Source organism: Scyliorhinus torazame, chromosome 14 (assembly GCF_047496885.1).
Source record: "Scyliorhinus torazame isolate Kashiwa2021f chromosome 14, sScyTor2.1, whole genome shotgun sequence".
In the NCBI taxonomy this organism is placed as follows: domain Eukaryota; kingdom Metazoa; phylum Chordata; class Chondrichthyes; order Carcharhiniformes; family Scyliorhinidae; genus Scyliorhinus; species Scyliorhinus torazame.
Window position 1 is genome coordinate 160,158,761 of NC_092720.1, and position 19,918 is coordinate 160,178,678.

Genomic DNA, 19,918 nt, shown 5'->3' on the forward strand with positions numbered 1-19,918 from the left:
GGGGTCAGTGCAGGGAAACACTGAAAGTTCAGAATAACCGATTCAGAAATGGACTGAGATAAGACTGGAGTCCCACAGTGCCAGCACTCTGACCATTCACAGTTCAAAATATCCCACAAATACCGGGGTTGGAGAAGGAGCTGAGCGTCTGGAGGAGGTTTAAGGTTGCGGGAAAACTGGTTCAGGAGCTGGGAGTTGATTCAGGAGATGGGGAAATGATTCAGAGGGAGGGTTCGAGGTTCAGCAGGTGGACAGGGATTCCGGGGCAGAGCAATGATTTCAGAGGCTGATGCAGTGGTCCAGGGGCTGAGAATGTTGTTCCTGATGGAGCAGGGAGTTCAGACAGTGGGGAAGGGTTCAGTGGGTGGGGAGTTTTTCAGTAGGTGGGGAAGTGTTAATGTCTGTATTGAAAAGCTCTACTGGGTGGGGAGATATTTCGGGAAGGGGTTGGGATATTTTAGGGTTGGGGAGGGGTCTGGCACATATTTTGTTAGCAAGAAAAGGGTTTTGTGTGTCACAGACGAGTTAACAGAGTTCCAAGATGGTTAGAAGATGCGGAGAGGAGGAGAAACGAGGGAAGGGAAGAGTTTCAGTGGGTGGGGAAGAGGATCATGGAAAGGAGAAGATTTAAGTGGATAGGGAAGGGGATCAGTGGGAGGGGATTGGGTTCGGGAAGAGTTTCAGTCAATTCCATTCTGTACACAGGCTTGAAACTGAACACTTTAAAAACTGAATCTAATACAACAGAAATATTATCAGTTATTGTCAGCCGTGGCTTGGTTAGACTTGTGTCTCAGACTCAGATGGTTGTGGGTTCAAGTCTCACTCCAGAGACTCGAAAGCTGAGGCTGACACTCCAGTACAGTGCTGAGGGAGTGCTGCACTGTCAGAGGTACCATCTTTTCAGATCAGATAAACTAAGGCCCTGTCTGCCCTCTCAGGTAAATGTAAAATATCCCATGACACAACATTGTACAAGAGCAGGGAAGTTATCGCTGATGTCCTGGTCAATATGGATCCTGCAATCAACTTCACAAAACTAAATGATCTGATCATATTGTTGTTTGTGGGATTTTGCTGTGTGAAATTTGGCTGCCACATATTTAACATCACAACAGTGATTATACTTTAAAAGTTCTTAATGAATTGTAAAGTGTATGAAGGTCAGTACTGAAATGAAAGTCTTTCTGAACATTATGCTTCCTGTGAACTTGGAATTCTAAACCCATTGACGGAGAAAGTATACTGGCCTCAGTGACATCGACCAATATATTGTACACAGGATTCTTACTATAGGCTCCTGAGTGTTTCAGGAACACACCATGCTGATGAATCAGATTGTTTGGGTAATGGCAAAACATAACTTATTTTGAGCTCTAAATCTATAAAAATGATTGAATAAACTGCAGACCAACAACACGATATTCAGCTTGCATCAAAGGCAAGAAGTTTCCCATAACATTAAATGAATCTTGGAAGAATGTAGGGTGAACATTTCTCACCATTCTCACATCGAGGTATGATGGGCTCAGGGACATGTAACAACTTTCACCCCAGTATAAAGTAGCACTCAGGGGTCTGCCTGGGTTTCTGGTGTTGGTTCCATGAGCAACTCCTTCAAAAAATACAAAACTAAATCACTGAGGTTGTTGGAAATCTTAAATAAAAAGAGGGAATACGAGAATATTCAGCTCGCCAGGTTTCATTTGGGGAGAGACGGAAACAAGGTTAACATTGGAGGCATCTGACCTTACATGAGCCTGTAATAAAACCCTTATGACAGTCGCTGAGTAATGGCGACCGTTGTTCCCACAGTCCCCCACGTCCCAGAAAACGCTCTTTAATTGTCCCCAGGCGCTGAGAGTGCGCATGCTCCCTGAGCAGCTCTGATTCAGCCTCTGAGAGTCATACCTGCTGTTGCCGAGACTGCGCTCGGCCCCGCCCAGCTTCCTGGAGCTGTACCTCGTGCGCATGTTCCGTGTGACAGGAGGCTACCCCAATAGGGCACGGTCTACCGCATAATACGACCTTCTCATGAAGGTAGACATTTTCACAAGTGCCATGTTACATCGAAATATACAGAGAAAATAGAAGCAGGAGTTGGCGATTCGGCCCTTTGAGCCTGCTCCGCCATTCATTATGATAATGGCTGATTAACAAGGTCAATACCCTGATCCCGTTTTCCCCTCACAGCCTTTGATCTCTTAAGCCCCAAGAGCTATATTTACCTCCTTCTTGAAATTACACAACATTTTGGCTTCAACTACTTTATATGGTAGTGAATTCCACAGAGTCACCACTCTCTGGGTGAAGAATTTTCTCCTCACTTCAGTCCTTGATGTTTTACCCCTTATCCTCAAACTATGACCCCTCGATCTGGATTCCCGCCCCCCCTTCCCCCCTGCCCCCGCCGCATCAGGAAGATTCTTTCTGAATCAAACCTGTCTAATCCTGTTCGAATTTTAGATGTTTCCATGCGATCCCTCTTCTAAATTCCAATGAACATAATCCTAGTTGACAGAGTCTCTCCATACATGACAGTCTTACCATCCCAGGAATCAGTCTGGTAAACATTCACTGCACTCCCTCCATAGCAAGAACATCGGGCTGGATTCTCCGATTTTGAGGCGATGTCCCCATGCTGGAATGGGAAAGCTGGCGTTTTAAAAGGCAGCTGGATATCGCACTTGGGGAGAATGGGATCAAAGGCTCTGGGGAGAAAGCAGGATTAGGCTTTTGAATTGGATGCTCTGCCATGATCGTGATGAATGGCAGAGCAGGCTCGAAGAGCCAAAAGGCCACCTCCTGCTCCTATCTTCTTTGTATCTATGCAGCAATGCACAAAATGGCGTAAAACGGCCACCGATCCTCCATTTGGCTGGGGGCTAGCATCAAGGCAACGTAGAGCACCCATCTCTGGCCCGTAGAATTGCTGGGTCCGTGGCCATGCCATGGAACATGGCGCCAGCCGCTTGCGGATCCGGCCTGCGAAACTGTCCCCGCTTTGGCCGGGTCCCTGGTGCTGTGAAGCAACAGTGCTAACCAGTGTGCTACTGTGCCGTTCAAGTCTAGGTGTGGCCTCCCCAATGCCCTGTATAATTGCAGTAAAACATCCCTATTCCTAGACTCAAATCCTTTCACAATTAAGGCCAACATACCATTTGCCTTCTTTTTTTTTTAAAAGACAATTTTATTGAGGTATTTTTGGCATATAAAACATTGACATTGTATAGTACTGTACAAAAGGACAACCAAGTAATGCATAGTACAAACCATAACTCCTTTCTCGCAAGGACCTGCCTAAACCACCCCCTACTCTAGTAATTGGGGACTCGGTAGTCAGGGGCACAGATAGGAGATTTTGTGGGAGCGAGAGAGACTCACGTTTGGTATGGTGCCTCCCAGGTGCAAGGGTACGTGATGTCTCGGATCGTGTTTTCCGGGTCTTTAAGTGGGAGGGGGAGCAGCCCCAAGTCGTGGTCCACATTGGCACGAATGACATAGGTAGGAAACGGGACAAGGATTTCAGGCAGGCTTTCAGGGAGCTAGGATGGAAGTTCAGAACGAGAACAAACAGAGTTGTTATCTCTGGGTTGTTGCCCGTGCCATGTGATAATGAGATGAGGAATAGGGAGAGAGAGAAATTAAACACGTGGCTACAGGGATGGTGCAGGCGGGAGGGATTCAGATTTCTGGATAACTGGGGCTCTTTCTGGGGAAGGTGGGACTTCTTCAGACAGGATGGTCTACATCTGAACCTGAGGGGCACAAATAACCTGGGGGGAGATTTGTTAGTGCTCTTTGGGGGGGTTTAAACTAATGCAGCAGGGGCATGGGAACCTGGATTGTAGTTTTAGGGTACGGGAGAATGAGAGTATAGAGGTCAGGAGCACAGATTTGACTTCGCAGGAGGGGGCCAGTGTTCAGGTAGGTGGTTTGAAGTGTGTCTACTTCAATGCCAGGAGTATACGAAATAAGGTAGGGGAACTGGCAGCATGGGTTGGTACCTGGGACTTCGATGTTGTGGCCATTTCGGAGACATGGATAGAGCAGGGACAGGAATGGATGTTGCAGGTTCCGGGGTTTAGGTGTTTTAGTAAGCTCAGAGAAGGAGGCAAAAGAGGGGGAGGTGTGGCGCTGCTAGTCAAGAGCAGTATTACGGTGGCGGAGAGGATGCTAGATGGGGACTCTTCTTCCGAGGTAGTATGGGCTGAGGTTAGAAACAGGAAAGGAGAGGTCACCCTGTTGGGAGTTTTCTATAGGCCTCCAAATAGTTCTAGGGATGTAGAGGAAAGGATGGCGAAGATGATTCTGGATAAGAGCGAAAGTAACATGGTAGTTATTATGGGAGACTTTAACTTTCCAAATATTGACTGGAAAAGATATAGTTCGAGTACATTAGATGGGTCGTTTTTTGTACAATGTGTGCAGGAGGGTTTCCTGACACAATATGTTGACAGGCCAACAAGAGGCGAGGCCACTTTGGATTTGGTTTTGGGTAATGAACTAGGCCAGGTGTTGGATTTGGAGGTAGGAGAGCACTTTGGGGACAGTGACCACAATTCGGTGACGTTTACGTTAGTGATGGAAAGGGATAAGTATACACCGCAGGGCAAGAGTTATAGCTGGGGGAAGGGCAATTATGATGCCATTAGACATGACTTGGGGGGGATAGGGTGGAGAAGTAGGCTGCAAGTGTTGGGCACACTGGATAAGTGGAGCTTGTTCAAGGAACAGCTACTGCGTGTTCTTGATAAGTACGTACCGGTCAGGCAGGGAGGAAGGCGTCGAGCGAGGGAACCGTGGTTTACCAAAGAAGTGGAATCTCTTGTTAAGAGGAAGAAGGAGGCCGATGTGAAGATGAGGTGTGAAGTTTCAGTTGGGGCGATTGATAGTTACAAGGTAGCGAGGAAGGATCTAAAGAGAGAGCTAAGGTGAGCAAGGAGGGAACATGAGAAGTATTTGGCAGGTAGGATCAAGGAAAACCCAAAAGCTTTCGATAGGTATGTCAGGAATAAAAGAATGACTAGGGTAAGAGTAGGGCCAGTCAAGGACAGGGATGGGATGTTGTGTGTGGAGTCTGAAGAGATAGGCGAGATACTAAATGAATATTTTTCGTCAGTATTCACTCAGGAAAAAGATAATGTTGTGGAGGAGAATGCTGAGACCCAGGCTATTAGAATAGGTGGCATTGAGGTACGTAGGGAAGAGGTGTTGGCAATTCTGGACAGGCTGAAAATAGATAACTACCCGGGGCCTGATGGGATTTATCCTAGGATTCTCTGGGAAGCCAGGGAAGAGATTGCTGGGCCTTTGGCTTTGATTTTTATGTCATCATTGGCTACAGGAATAGTGCCAGAGGACTGGAGGATAGCAAATGTGGTCCCTTTGTTCAAAAAGGGGAGTAGAGACAACCCCGTCAACTATAGACCGGTGAGCCTCACGTCTGTTGTGGGTAAAGTCTTGGAGGGGATTATAAGAGACAAGATTTATAATCATCTGGATAGGAATAATATGATCAGGGATAGTCAGCATGGCTTTGTGAAGGGTAGGTCATGCCTCACAAACTTTATCGAGTTCTTTGAGAAGGTGACTGAACAGGTAGACGAGGGTAGAGCAGTTGATGTGGTGTATATGGATTTCAGTAAAGTGTTTGATAAGGTTCCCCACGGTAGGCTATTGCAGAAAATACGGAGGCTGGGGATTGAGGGTGATTTAGAGATGTGGATCAGAAATTGGCTAGCTGAAAGAAGACAGAGGGTGGTGGTTGATGGGAAATGTTCAGAATGGAGTTCAGTTACAAGTGGCGTACCACAAGGATCTGTTCTGGGGCCGTTGCTGTTTGTCATTTTTATCAATGACCTAGAGGAGGGCGCAGAAGGGTGGGTGAGTAAATTTGCAGACAACACTAAAGTCGGTGGTGTTGTCGACAGTGTGTAAGGATGTAGCAGATTACAGAGGGACATAGATAAGCTGCAGAGCTGGGCTGAGAGGTGGCAAATGGAGTTTAATGTAGAGAAGTGTGAGGTGATTCACTTTGGAAGGAATAACAGGAATGCGGAATATTTGGCTCATGGTAAAGTTCTTGGAAGTGTGGATGAGCAGAGGGATCTAGGTGTCCATGTACATAGATCCCTGAAAGTTGCCACCCAGGTTGATAGGGTTGTGAAGAAGGCCTATGGAGTGTTGGCCTTTATTGGTAGAGGGATTGAGTTCCGGAGTCATGAGGTCATGTTGCAGCTGTACAAAACTCTGGTACGGCCGCATTTGGAGTATTGCGTACAGTTCTGGTCACCGCATTATAGGAAGGACGTGGATGCTTTGGAGCGGGTGCAGAGGAGATTTACCAGGATGTTGCCTGGTATGGAGGGAAAATCTTATGAGGAAAGGCTGATGGACTTGAGGTTGTTTTCGTTAGAGAGAAGAAGGTTAAGAGGAGACTTAATAGAGGCATACAAAATGATCAGGTGGTTCGATAGGGTGGACAGTGAGAGCCTTCTCCCGCGGATGGAAATGGCTAGCACGAGGAGACATAACTTTAAACTGAGGGGTAATAGATATAGGACAGAGGTCAGAGGTAGGTTCTTTACGCACAGAGTAGTGAGGCTGTGGAATGCCCTACCTGCAACAGTAGTGAACTCGCCAACATTGAGGGCATTTAAAAGTTTATTGGATAAGCATATGGATGATAATGGCATAGTGTAGGTTAGATGGCTTTTGTTTCGGTGCAAAATCGTGGGCCGAAGGGCCTGTATTGCGCTGTATCGTTCTATGTTCTATGTTCTATGTACTCTACATTACCCTAGCCCTCCCACCCCGCTGATGATTAATTTTCCGCGAAGAAGTCAATGAATGGCTGCCACCTCCGGGCGAACCCCGATCGTGAACTTCTCAAGGCGAACTTAACCTTTTCTAGACCGAGAAAGCTCGCCATGTCCGTTAGCCATGCTTCAGTTTTCGGGGGCTTTGAGTCCCTCCATGCCAACAGTATTCGTTGCCGGGCTACCAGGGAAGCAAAGGCCAAGACGTCGGCCCCCTTCTCCTCCTGGACTCCCGGGTCCTCCGACACCCCAAAGATTCCTCCTCAGAACTCATTACCACCCCAGTTTTCAAAACCTGGGACATGATGTCCGCGAATCCCTGCCAGTTTAGGGCATGACCAGAACATGTGTACATGATTAGCCGGCCCACCGGCGCATCTGGCACACTTGACCTCCAGCCGAAAGAATTTACTCATCCGGGCCACTGTCATGTGGGCCCGGTGCACGACCTTAAACTGGATCAGACTGAGCCTGGCGCATGTTGCGGTCGTGGTTTCTCTACCCAAAGCTTCTGCCCAAATACCGTGCTCCATTTCCCCCCCCCCGAGCTCCTCCTCCCACTTAAGCTTCAGGTCCTCAGTCTGTGTATCCTCTGCTCCATTAGCTCTTTGGAAGTATCTGAGACTCTACCCTCACCTACCTCTCCCCTAGAAACTACCCTGCCCTGCCTTCCCTTTGGCGAGAGGCGTGGGAAGGACGGCACCAGTCTGCGTACGAATTCCCGCACCTGTAAGTATCTAAAGTCATTCCCTCCCGCCAGCCTCGTGCTTGGAAAGCTCCCTTCCAGGAACAGATCACCCACCCTCGTAATCCCTGCCCTCCGCCACAGTCGATACCCACCGTCCCTGTTCCAAAGAACAAAGAACAAAGAAATGTACAGCACAGGAACAGGCCCTTCGGCCCTCCAAGCCCGTGCCGACCATGCTGCCCGACTAAACTACAATCTTCTACACTTCCTGGGTCCGTATCCCTCTATTCCCATCCTATTCATGTATTTGTCAAGATGCCCCATAAATGTCACTACCGTCCCTGCTTCCACCACCTCCTCCGGCAGCGAGTTCCAGGCACCCACTACCCTCTGTGTAAAAAAACTTGCCTCGTACATCTACTCTAAACCTTGCCCCTCTCACCTGAAACCTATGCCCCCTCATACCTGACCTCTTCACCCCGGGGAAAAGCCTCTGACTATCCACTCTGCCTATGCCCCTCATAATTTTGTAGGCCTCTATCAGGTTGTCCCTCAACCTCCTTCGTTCCAGTGAGAACAAACCGAGTTTATTCAACCGCTCCTCATAGCTAATGCCCTCCATACCAGGCAACATCCTGGTAAATCTCTTCTGCACCCTCTCTAAAGCCTCCACATCCTTCTGGTAGTGTGGCAACCAGAATTGAACACTATACTCCAAGTGTGGCCTAACTAAGGTTCTATACAGCTGCAACATGACTTGCCAATTCTTATACTCAATGCCCCGGCCAATGAAGGCAAGCATGCCGTATGCCTTCTTGACTACCTTCTCCACCTGTGTCGCCCCTTTCAGTGAACTGTGGACCTGTACTCCTAGATCTCTTTGACTTTCAATACTCTTGAGGGTTCTACCATTCACTGTATATTCCCGACCTGCATTAGACCTTCCAAAATGCATTACCTCACATTTGTCCGGATTAAACTCCATCTGCCATCTCTCCGCCCAAGTCTCCAACTAATCTAAATCCTGCTGTATCCTCTGACAGTCCACATCGCTATCCGCAATTCCACCAACCTTTGTGTCGTCTGCAAACTTACTAATCAGACCAGTTACATTTTCCTCCAAATCATTTATATTTACTACAAACAGCAAAGGTCCCAGACTGATCCCTGTGGAACGCCACTGGTCACAGCCCTCCAATTAGAAAAGCATCCTTCCATTGCTACTCTCTGCCTTCTATGACCTAGCCAGTTCTGTGTCCACCTTGCCAGCTCACCCCTGATCCCGTGTGACTTCACCTTTTGTACTAATCTACCATGAGGGACCTTGTGAAAGGCCTTACTGAAGTCCATATAGACAACATCCACTGCCCTACCTGCATCAATCATCTTAGTGACCTCCTCGAAAAACTCTCTCAAGTTAGTGAGACACGACCTCCCCTTCACAAAACCATGCTGCCTCTCACTAATACGTCTATTTGCTTCCAAATGGGAGTAGATCCTGTCTCGAAGAATTCGCTCCGGTAATTTCCCTACCACTGAAGTAAGGCTCACCGGCCTGTAGTTCCCTGGATTATCCTTGCTACCCTTCTTAAACAAGGAACACCATTGGCTATTCTCCAGTCCTCCGGGACATCCCCTGAAGACAGTGAGGATCCAAAGATTTCTGTCAAGGCCTCAGCAATTTCCTCTCCAGCCTCCTTCAGTATTCTGGGGTAGATCCCATCAGGCCCTGGAGACTTATCTATCTGAATATTTTTTAAGACACCCAACACCTCGTCCTTTTGGATCTCAATGTGACCCAGGCTATCTACACACCCTTCTCCAGACTCAACATCTACCAATTTCTTCTCTTTGGTGAATACTGATGCAAAGTATTCATTTCGTACCTCGCCCATTTCCTCTGGCTCCACACATAGATTCTCTTGTCTATCCTTCAGTGGGCCAACCCTTTCCCTGGCTACCCTCTTGCTTTTTATGTACGTGTAAAAAGCCTTGGGATGTTTCTTAACCCTATTTCCCAATGACGTTTCGTGACCCCTTCTAGCCCTCCTGACTCCTTGCTTAAGTTCCATCCTACTTTACTTATATTCCACGCAGGGTTCGTCTGTTCCCAGCCTTTTAGCCCTGACAAATGCCTCCTTTTTCTTTTTGACGAGGTCTACAATATCTCTCGTTATCCAAGGTTTCCGAAAATTGCCGTATTTATCCTTCTTCCTCACAGGAATATGCCGGTCCTGAATTCCTTTCAACTGACACTTGAAAGCCTCCCACTTGTCAGATGTTTATTTGCCCTCAAACATCCGCCCCCAATCTATGTTTTTCAGTTCCCGCCTCATATTGTTATAATTAGCCTTCCCCCAAATTAGCACATTCATCCTAGGACCACTCTTATCCTTGTCCACCAGTACTTTAAAACTTACTGAATTGTGGTCACTGTTACCGAAATGCTCCCCTTCTGAAACATCTACCACCTGGCCGGGCTCATTCCCCAATACCAGGTCCAGTACCGCCCCTTCCCTAGTTGGACTGTCTACATATTGTTTTAAGAAGCCCTCCTGGATGCTCCTTACAAACTCCACCCCGTCTAAGCCCCTGGCACTAAGTGAGTCCCAGTCAATATTGGGGAAATTGAAGTCTCCCATCACCACAACCCTGTTGTTTTTACTCTTTTCCAAAATCTGTCTACCTATCTGCTCCTCTATCTCCCGCTGGCTGTTGGGAGGCCTGTAGTAAACCCCCAACATTGTGACTGCACCCTTCTTATTCCTGATCTCTACCCATATAGCCTCACTGCCCTCTGAGGTGTCTTCCCGTAGTACAGCTGTGATATTCTCCCTAACCAGTAGCGCAACTCCGCCTCCCCATTTACATCCCCCTCTATCCCGCCTGAAACATCTAAATCCTGGAACGTTTATCCGCCAATCCTGCCCTCCCCTCAACCAGGTCTCTGTAATGGTAACAACATCATAGTTCCAAGTACTAATCCAAGCTCTAAGTTCATCTGCCTTACCCGTAATACTTCTTGCATTAAAACATGTGCAGTTCAGGCCACCAGACCCACAGTGTTCAGCTACTTCTCCCTGTCTATTTCTAGCATCACTGGCACGTGGCACAGGGAGTAATCCCGAGATTACAACCCTAGAGGTCCTGTCTTTTAACTTTCTGCCTAGCTCCCTGAACTCCTGCTGCAGGACCTCATGCCCCTTCCTGCCTATGTCGTTAGTACCAATATGTACAATGACCTCTGCCTGTTTGCCCTCCCCCTTCAGGATGCCCTCTACCCGTTCAGAGACATCCTGGACCCTAGCACCAGGGAGGCAACATACCATCCTGGAGTCTCTTTTACATTCACAGAAGTGCCTATCTGTGCCCCTGACTACAGAGTCCCCTATTACTATTGCTCTTCTGCGCTTTGACCCTCCCTTCTGAACATCAGAGCCAGCCGTGGTGCCACTGCTCTGGCTGCTGCTGTTTTCCCCTGATAGGCTATCCCCCCCGACAGTATCCAAAGGGGTATACCTGTTCGAGAGGGGGACAACCACAGGGGATTCCTGCACTGACTGCCTGCCCTTTCTGGTGGTCACCCATTTCTCTGCCTGCACCTTGAGTGTGACCACATTTATATAACTGCGATCTATGACTCTTTCCGCCACCTGCATGCTCCTAAGTGCATCCAATTGCTGCTCCAACCGAACCATGCGGTCTGTGAGGAGCTCCAGTTGGGTGCACTTTCTGCAGATGAAGCCATCCGAGATGCTGGAAGCCTCCCGGACCTGCCACATCTCACAGTCAGAGCACTGCACCCCTCTAACTGACATTGCGTCAATTTATTAAAATTAAAAGTTTTTAAAAAAATTTTAAAATCTTTTTTTAAAGAATTTTTCAAAGTTACTGTTAACTATCTGTTTCCTAGCACTAGATTTCTAATATAAATGCGAAAGCTAAATATAGTACTCTCCGATCTCTGGCTTAGATACCCCTCTAAACTATAATTAAGTAATTATGTTTAATTAGTTACCAATGCTTAATTTTTTTAATTTAGTGTAGATTCCCAACCAGCCACTCAGGTCACAGCTTTTCTGTGATGTCACTTCAGTTTCCCCCGACACACACAATTTGAAAAAGGTATAAAAGTAAAAATAAGTAAAAATCACTTACTTACCTTCTTACCTTCTGAGTGTCTTAGATGTCCTCAGGTTCTCTCCCTGACAGAGACTGCTCCTCCTCGCGCTGTTTTCACTGTCCCAGCTCACTCACCTCCCGCGCTGTTTTCACTGTCCCGGCTCACTCTGCTCCCGCGCTGTTTTCACTGTCCCGGCTCACTCACCTCCCGCGCTGTTTTCACTGTTCCCCGGGCTAAATCGGTGATTGCCACAGATTGGGGTCCACACCGATACTCTCACCCCCTATATGCCTCCTCCACTGGCCCCAGATCCGCAGAGCCGCTATCGCTATAGGGCTGGTGGAGTACCGCGCCGGCGGGAGCGCCAGGAGCGCCGTAACCAGGGCTGCCAAACTGGTGCCCCTGCACGAAGCAGCCTCCACTCGCTCCCAAACCCACCCCATGCCCACCATCCATTTCCTTATCATGGCTATATTAGCCGCCCAGTAATAGTTGCTAAAGTTCGGCAACGCCAGCCCCCCCTCCCCTCTGTTCCTTTCGAGCATCACCTTCCTCACCCGCGGGGACTTCCCCGCCCAGACAAATCCCAGGATAATTTTATTCAGCCTCTTAAAGATGGACCTCAGGATGAAAATGGGGAGACACTGAAATATGAACAAGAATCTCAGAAGAATCGTCATCTTAACAGTCTGCACCCTCCCCACCAATGACAGCGGGAGTGCATCCCAACTCCGAACCTTCCTGCTTCACTCATTCCACCAGTCGGGACAGGTTGAGCTTATGCAACCTGCCCCAGTCCCGTGCCACCTGTATCCCCAAGTATCTAAAACTTTCTCCTACCAGCCTGAACGGCAACCCCTTCAGCCTACTCTCTGCACCCTCACCTGAATTACGAACATCTCGCTCTTAGCCATGTTCAATTTATATCCTGAGAAGCGGCCAAATTCCCTCAGGATTTCCATGATACCGTCCATCCCCGCCATTGGGTCTGACACGTATAACAGCAAGTCACCCACGTATAATGAGACTCTATGTTCCACTCCTCCCCGGACCAGCTCTTTCCAGCCCCTTGAAGCTCTCAGTGCAATTGCCAGCTGCTCTGTGGCCAGCACGAACAGCAGTGGGAGAGAGGGCAACCCTGTCTTGTCCCACGGTGCATCTGAAGTAATCTGATGTTGTCCTATTCATCCTTACACTAGCCTCTGGGGCTTGATATAGCAGCCGAACCCAGTCAATGAACCATTCCCCGAACCCAAACCTCCCACAGATAGTCCCACTCGACCCAGTCTAACTACCATAACTACCACTATCTCTGCCTCACTGCTCTCCGGGGGCATCATGATCACATTAAGCAGCCTTCTTAGATTGGCCACCAGTTGCCTACCCTTTACGAACCCAGTTTGGTCCTCCGCAATTACATCCGGTACACAGTCCTCAATTTTAGTCTTGATCAAGGAGATCGGCCTGTAAGACCCACAAGCTTCCAGGTCTTTATCCCGTTTCAGAATAAGCGAAATAGTGACCTAGAGGGGTAGAACCCCTCTGTATCTTGCCTCGTTGAAAACCTTGACCAGCACCGGCCCCACTATCTCGGAAAACTTTTTGTAAAACTCCACCGGATGCCCATCCGTCCCGGGCTTTACCCAACTGCATGCCCTTCAGGCCCCCCAATACCACTTCGACCCTAACCAGGGCCCCCTGTCCGTTTACCAACCCCCTACCTACTCTTGGGAAGGTCAGTCCGTCCAGAAATCGCCTCATCCCCTCCGGTCCCCTGGGGGTTCCGAAGTGTACAGCTTATTATAAAGGTCCCGAAATACCTTGTTCAGCCCTGCCGGGTCCCCCACCAGATTTCCCTCCCCATACGCTATGCTTCCTATCTCCCTAGCCGCTTCTCTCTTCCTTAGTTGTTGCGCGAACATTCTGCTGGCCTTCTCTCCATACTCATATATCGCTCCTTTTGCCTTTCTAAGCTGCTCTACAGCCTTGCCTGTAGTCAGCGCCCCCAACTCGGCTGTGGTTTCCTGAGTAACTCTGGCCTCGGGGACTCCGCGTAGCTCCTGTCCTGAACCAGTCGGTCCGTTTCTGCCCTATCTGTCCTGTCCCTATGAGCCCGGATTGAGGTCAGCTCCCCTCTCACCACTGCCTTCAGTGCCTCGCAGAGCACCGCTGCCGAGACTTCTCCGGTATCATTTACCTGCAGGTAATTCTGCATGCATCTCCTGAGTCTCTCACACACCACCTCGTCCGCTAGCAATCCAACTTCCAGCCTCCATTGTGGGCGCTGAAAGCTATCCTTACAAATCCGTAGGCCTACCCAGTGAGGAGCACGGTCCAATATGGTAATTGCTGAATATTCTGCCCCCACCATCCCGGCCACCAAGTCCCTACTCATGACAAAGAAATCAATTCGGGAATACACCTTACGGACGTGGGAGTAATATGAAAACTCCCTCGCCGACGACCGGCTAAATCTCGATGGATCAGCTCCCCCTCCATTTGCTCCATGAACCCTCTCAGTTCCTTTGCCATCGCTGGCACCCTGCCTGTTTTTGAAGTCGACCGATCCAGGCTCGGGTCCAGGACTGTGTTAAAGTCCCCACCCATGATCAGTTTGCGTGAGTCCAAATCAGGGATCTTCCCTAGCAACCTCCTGATAAAATCCACATTGTCCCAATTAGGAGCATACACACTGACCAAGACTACTCTCACCCCTTCGAGCTTACCCTTAACCATAACAAATCTGCCAACCCCATCCGCAACTGGACCCTCTGCCTCAAATTGAACTCTTTTATTAATCAGGATCGCAACCCCCCTAGTCTTAGTGTCGAGCCCCGAATGAAAGACCTGACTAACCCAGCCCTTCCTTAACCTAACCTGGTCTGCCACTTTCAGGTGCATCTCCTGCAGCATGACTAAGTCCGCCTTCAGAACCCGCAAATGCGCGATCACATGTGCCCTCTTCACTGGTCCATTTATCTCTCTAACATTCCAGGTGATCAGCCTGGTTGGGGGGCACTTCGCTCCCCCCCCCCCCCCCCCCCTCCCCCCCTCCCCGCCCCTGCTGATCAGTCATTCCCTTTCCTTGGCCAGCCCCCATCCATGTGTCACGCTTCCTCTGGTCAGCCTCCTGGCACGTTCCACCCATGACGTCCCCACTGTTGCCATGTCCAGTTTCCATCCTTGTCAGCAGATCAACTTCCCCCCTCCCCCCCTAGTAACACCATCCTAGCTCTAGTCTAACTAAGTGAACCCCCCCCCCCCACCCAGCTGGCTTCCGTTGACTTGCCCACCCTGCTAGCCTGGTGGCTCCCAGCTTCAGCGCCAGCTCGTCTCTCACCTATTGTTGCCTGTCTCCCCTCCCCCCGGCCCATCCATACCACTTCCCCAAACCAGCCCTGCTTAAGCACACACTCTATACAAGTCTAAGACACACCCAACAATAGTGCAATTTAAATCAAACAGATAGAGATGAGAAGTACCAGGCACTCTCAGCCCTTCCCCTCCACACACAGAAGATTGCAAAAAATACACCCAAAATCCCCATCAGAGTGGCAGATGTAAGGGGCTGATTTAGCACACTGGGCTAAATCGCTGGCTTTTAAAGCAGACCAAGACAGGCCAGCAGCACGGTTCAATTCCTGTACCAGCCTCCCTGAACAGGTGCCGGAATGTGGCGACGAGGGGCTTTTCACAGTAACTTCATTGAAGCCTACTCATGACAATAAGCGATTTCATTTTTCATTTCGTCATAACCACACCTTTTTAACTATTTTCTTGTTTATTCTCCCCCAACCAAACCTCCAACCAAACAAGAAGCCCAAAAAGGAAACATTCAGGGAAACCACGAAAAAGAACAAGCAAAAGATATTGCAACAAAATACATCAACCTAGAAAGGTCGAAAAAATGAAAAGAATGGACCCAAGCATACAGGCCTCTCTCAAAGCGAGAGAGAGACAAAATAGACTTAAAAGTTCTACCATGAGTCCAAGAGTCCTCAGCTCAGAGCCAGTCCTTGCTTCTTAACAAAGTCCATTGCCTCCTCGGGTTCCTCGAAATAGTGGTGCTGGCTCTCATACATAACCCACAGTCACGCTGGGAAAAGCAGCCCAAATTTCACCTTGTTCTGATTCAAAATCTCCTTCACCTGCCTGTAGCCTCCCCTCCTCCTGGCCACCTCAGTGCTCAGGTCTTGGTAAACACGCAGGGTGCTATTGTCCCAGGTACAGCTTTGTGTTCTTGGCCCATTGCAGAACCCGCTCCTTGACAAGGTACCTGTGGAACTGGACCACCAATGCTCGTGCGGGGCCCCCTCGTCGCGGCTACCTCACCTGCACTCTGTGTGCTCTGTCCACCTCCGGCGGGCGAGGGAACACCTTGTTTCCCAGCAGCTTCTGGAACATATCTGCCACATACGCGGCAGCATCCAGCCCCTCAGCCCCCTCCGAGAGGCCAACAATTCTTACATTCTGCCATTGAGATCTGTTCTCCAGGTCCTCCAGCCTTTCCAGGAGCATTTTTTGCTGATCCCTCAACCTCCGAATCTCCACGTCCGCCACCGTTTGAAAGTCTACCTACTCCTCCACCGTCTTCTCCAGCTTCTGGAGCTTCTCAGCCTGATCATCCAGCCTTTTTTCCAATCGGTCCATCGACTTCTGGAGCGGCTCCAAATTATCGCGCTTCAGAGCTAAAAAGCCCTGCTGCATGGCCTGTAGCAGCTGCTCCATTGTAGGCTGGGCAGTCAGTGCCTTGCTCTGGACACCGGCCATATTGGTCTCTCTCACAGCCACCCCGTGCCCTTGTTTGACCACTTCTTCTGCTGTTTACGGTCCCTCCGGCTTCTTAAGTCCATAGAACTCCGTATGGGTTCAGTGCCTGAGTACTATTGCTTTCCAGTTCCGTGCTCAAAACGCAAAAACGTCAGAGGAAAAGGTCCACAAGTCCGACCGAAACGGAAGCCACCAAATGTGCGCCCTATTCCCTCATAGTCGCCACCGGAAGTACTGTTTCCCTTCTTTACTGCCTGCTGTACCTGCGTGCTTACTTTCAGCAACTGATGCATGAGGACACCAAGATCTTGCTGAGTATCCCACTCTCTCAATTTACACCCATTAAAATAATAATCTTATTATCCTTCAGATTTTTGCTACCGAAGCAGACAACCTCACATTTATCCACATTATACTACATCTGCCGTGCATAAGCCGACTCACTCAGCCTGTCCAAAGCCCACTGAAGCATCTCTCCATCCTCCTCTCAGCTCACCCTTCCACCCAACTTTGTATCATCTGCAAATTTGGAGATAATACATTTAGTTCCCTCATTCAAATCATGAATATATAATGTGAAGAGTTAGGGTCCTAGCACAGATCCTTGTGGTACTCCACTAGTCACTGCCTGCCAATCTGAAAAATATTCCAATTTTTTGATTCCTGTCTGATAACCAGCTTCTATCCATCTCAAGACACTACCGACAATCCCGTATGATTTAACTTTGCATATTAATCTTCTATGTGAGACCTTCTGGAAGTCTAAATAAACCACATCCACCGGTTCTCCCTGTCTGAGAAGCACCAGCCTCTATTATTCTGCTTCGGTTTGACATGGAATCCAGCCATTCCTCACTTCACATGACTGGTTAATTAGTTCCTGCCCCTTGCTCATAAACGGAACTTTTTCGGGGATTGATGCGATCCCACGTTGAAAGTGAGAATACTGCTTGTTGTCAATTTCTGTCTGAGTAACGTTCCTGTGAACCTACAGTAAGCTCAGACAGAGATCAGCCGTGATTTAATTGAATGGTGGAACAGTCTGGAGGGTCTCCTCCTGTTCCTGTTGCCATACAGGTAGATTGTGCATTAAATATCAAACTGGAGCAAATCTGATCAGTGTAGAACTGACCCCAGCCAGTGTCAGCAATTTCTGGGGTGATGGAGAAACGTTCACCAAAAGGGGATACTTTGGAGATGCTGTGATTGGTGTGGCTTTCAGCACAGGGTCATTCCACAGTGAGTGTGGAATGGAGATTTACAACATTGGGGAAAAAGTGAGGAAAGAATATTCCAGATAAATTTAAATCATCTTTTCTGAGCTTCTATCTGAAAATTTGTATAAAAGTCATACTTAATAATTAGTTTGTGACTCAGTTATGTTCAATAATCAAGTTCTGAAATTACTTTAATCGTATATTTTACTTAATTGTAATCAATATCACATACAGTTCCCACGTGACTGCATCTGATGTAGCTACATTCCTCTGTCTCTGTGACGGTGTAGTGTTCTTACGGGTGGAAGGCACTACATGGTCTGCACCTATGTGTATAACTACCGGCAGGATTCTCATTCGGCCGACGACGGAATCACGAAACACAACTGGGCGGAGAATCGGCTGTGAAGCCAAAATCGTGGAGGAAGCCGGGTGCACGTCAGAATGCCATACATCAATATATCACAGCAATGTCAATGTGTTCCACTCCGCATGGCGGGGGCGGGGGGGGAACAAACGGTGAGTTTCACTTGTGGATTGAAAAATTGAGAAATAGGCGCTGTGGCTAATGAGGGAGAGAGAGAGGAGGTTGGAATAGCAGAGGCGCGACTGTAGGCTGCCAATCCTGCCGGTCCTGCTGCTGCCAGGGCCTTGCTGAGGGGGTGGAGGGGGGCAGCCGGGGGTGACCTAGTGTAGGGCTGTGGGGCCGGGGTGGTGCCCCATTGGACCGGGGTCCCCAGTCACAGACCGCAATTTCTGCGGCCTGCATGGCAGCCATCTTTCTGTGCACCCCATGTTGGTGGTGGCACAGTCACAGCATGATGTGGCGCAGCCCCAGAGGGAGATGTTCCACTCCCTGTGCTCCATGGCCGCGAGCATCAAGAACTGATTGAGATGGGAGCTTGCCTTCAGGACTGGCAGCGCCAGGAGGTGGGGTAGCCTTATGTTTTAGCTCCGCTCACACCCCCATCCCACGGAGTAGCCTGGGGACCACGGGCACACTGGGGAGGGGGAAGTGATGGGGCCCATGCTGATGACTCCCGCAAGGGAGGCGCCAGAATACCACAGCATCTCGGACTCTCCCCTACACTGATGGGCAGCGGGCAAATAACGTGGCACCACACTACCTGGGACATCGGAGCAGGGGCTGGGCCCATCCAGGCCTGGTCACCCGAGAAGTCGACCGCCAACACGGATCCAGGTCGACTTCTGGGGTGACCCAGGCAGCTAACCAGAACCTGAATGAGCAGGTTCTTCCTGAAGGTGGAGGACAAATGTGAATAGTGCCAATGAGGCCCGGCCAACCACGCCTACTTGTTAAAGACATGCTCCAGACTTGTCGGGGTTCTTCAGTATTCACTAGAGAGAGGGACCTTGTTGCTCATGAGAACAGCGTGAACCAGGTTAATAGACTCAACCAGGTTGATATTGAGAAGGTGGATGTGCTGGAAATTTTGAAAAGCATCAGAATAGATAAGTCCCCTGGGCCTGACGGGATATACCCAAGGTTACTACGGGATGCAAGGGAGGAGATTGCTGCGCCGTTGGCGATGAGCTTTGCGTCCTCACTCTCCACTGGAGTAGTACCAGATGATTGGAGGGAAGCGAATGTTGTTCCCCTGTTCAAGAGAGGGAATAGGGAAATCCCTGGGAATTACAGACCAGTCAGTCTTACGTCTGACATGAGCAAAATATTGGAAAGGATTCTGAGAGATAGGATTTATGATTGTTTAGAAAAACATAGTTTGATTAAAGATAGTCAGCATGGTTTTGTGAGGGGCAGGTCATGCATCACAAGCCTCATTGAATTCTTTGAGGATGTGACGAGACACATTGATGAAGGTCGGCAGTGGATGTGATGCATATGGATTTCAGGAAGGCATTCGAGAAGGTTCCCCATGGTAGGCTCATTCAGAAAGGTAGGGGGCATGGTATACAGGGAAATTTGGCTGGCTGGATACAGAATTGGCTGGCCGAAGGAAGACAGCGAGTGGTAGTGGATGGAAAGTATTCCTCCTAGAGGTCGGTGACTGGAGGACATGTTTTGTGAAGAAAGGTTGAGGGAGCTAGGGCTTTTCTCACTAGAGCGAAGAAGGCAGAGAGGTGACTTGATAGAGGTGTATAAGGTGATGAGAGGCATGGATAGAGTGGATTGTCAGAGACTTTTCCCTCTAGGGGGAAATGGCTGTCACGATGGGACATACTTTTAAGGTGATTGGAGGAAGGTATTGGGGAGATGTCAGAGGCAGGTTCTTTACACAGAGAGTGGTGGGTGCATGGAATCAGAGTCAGAATCATT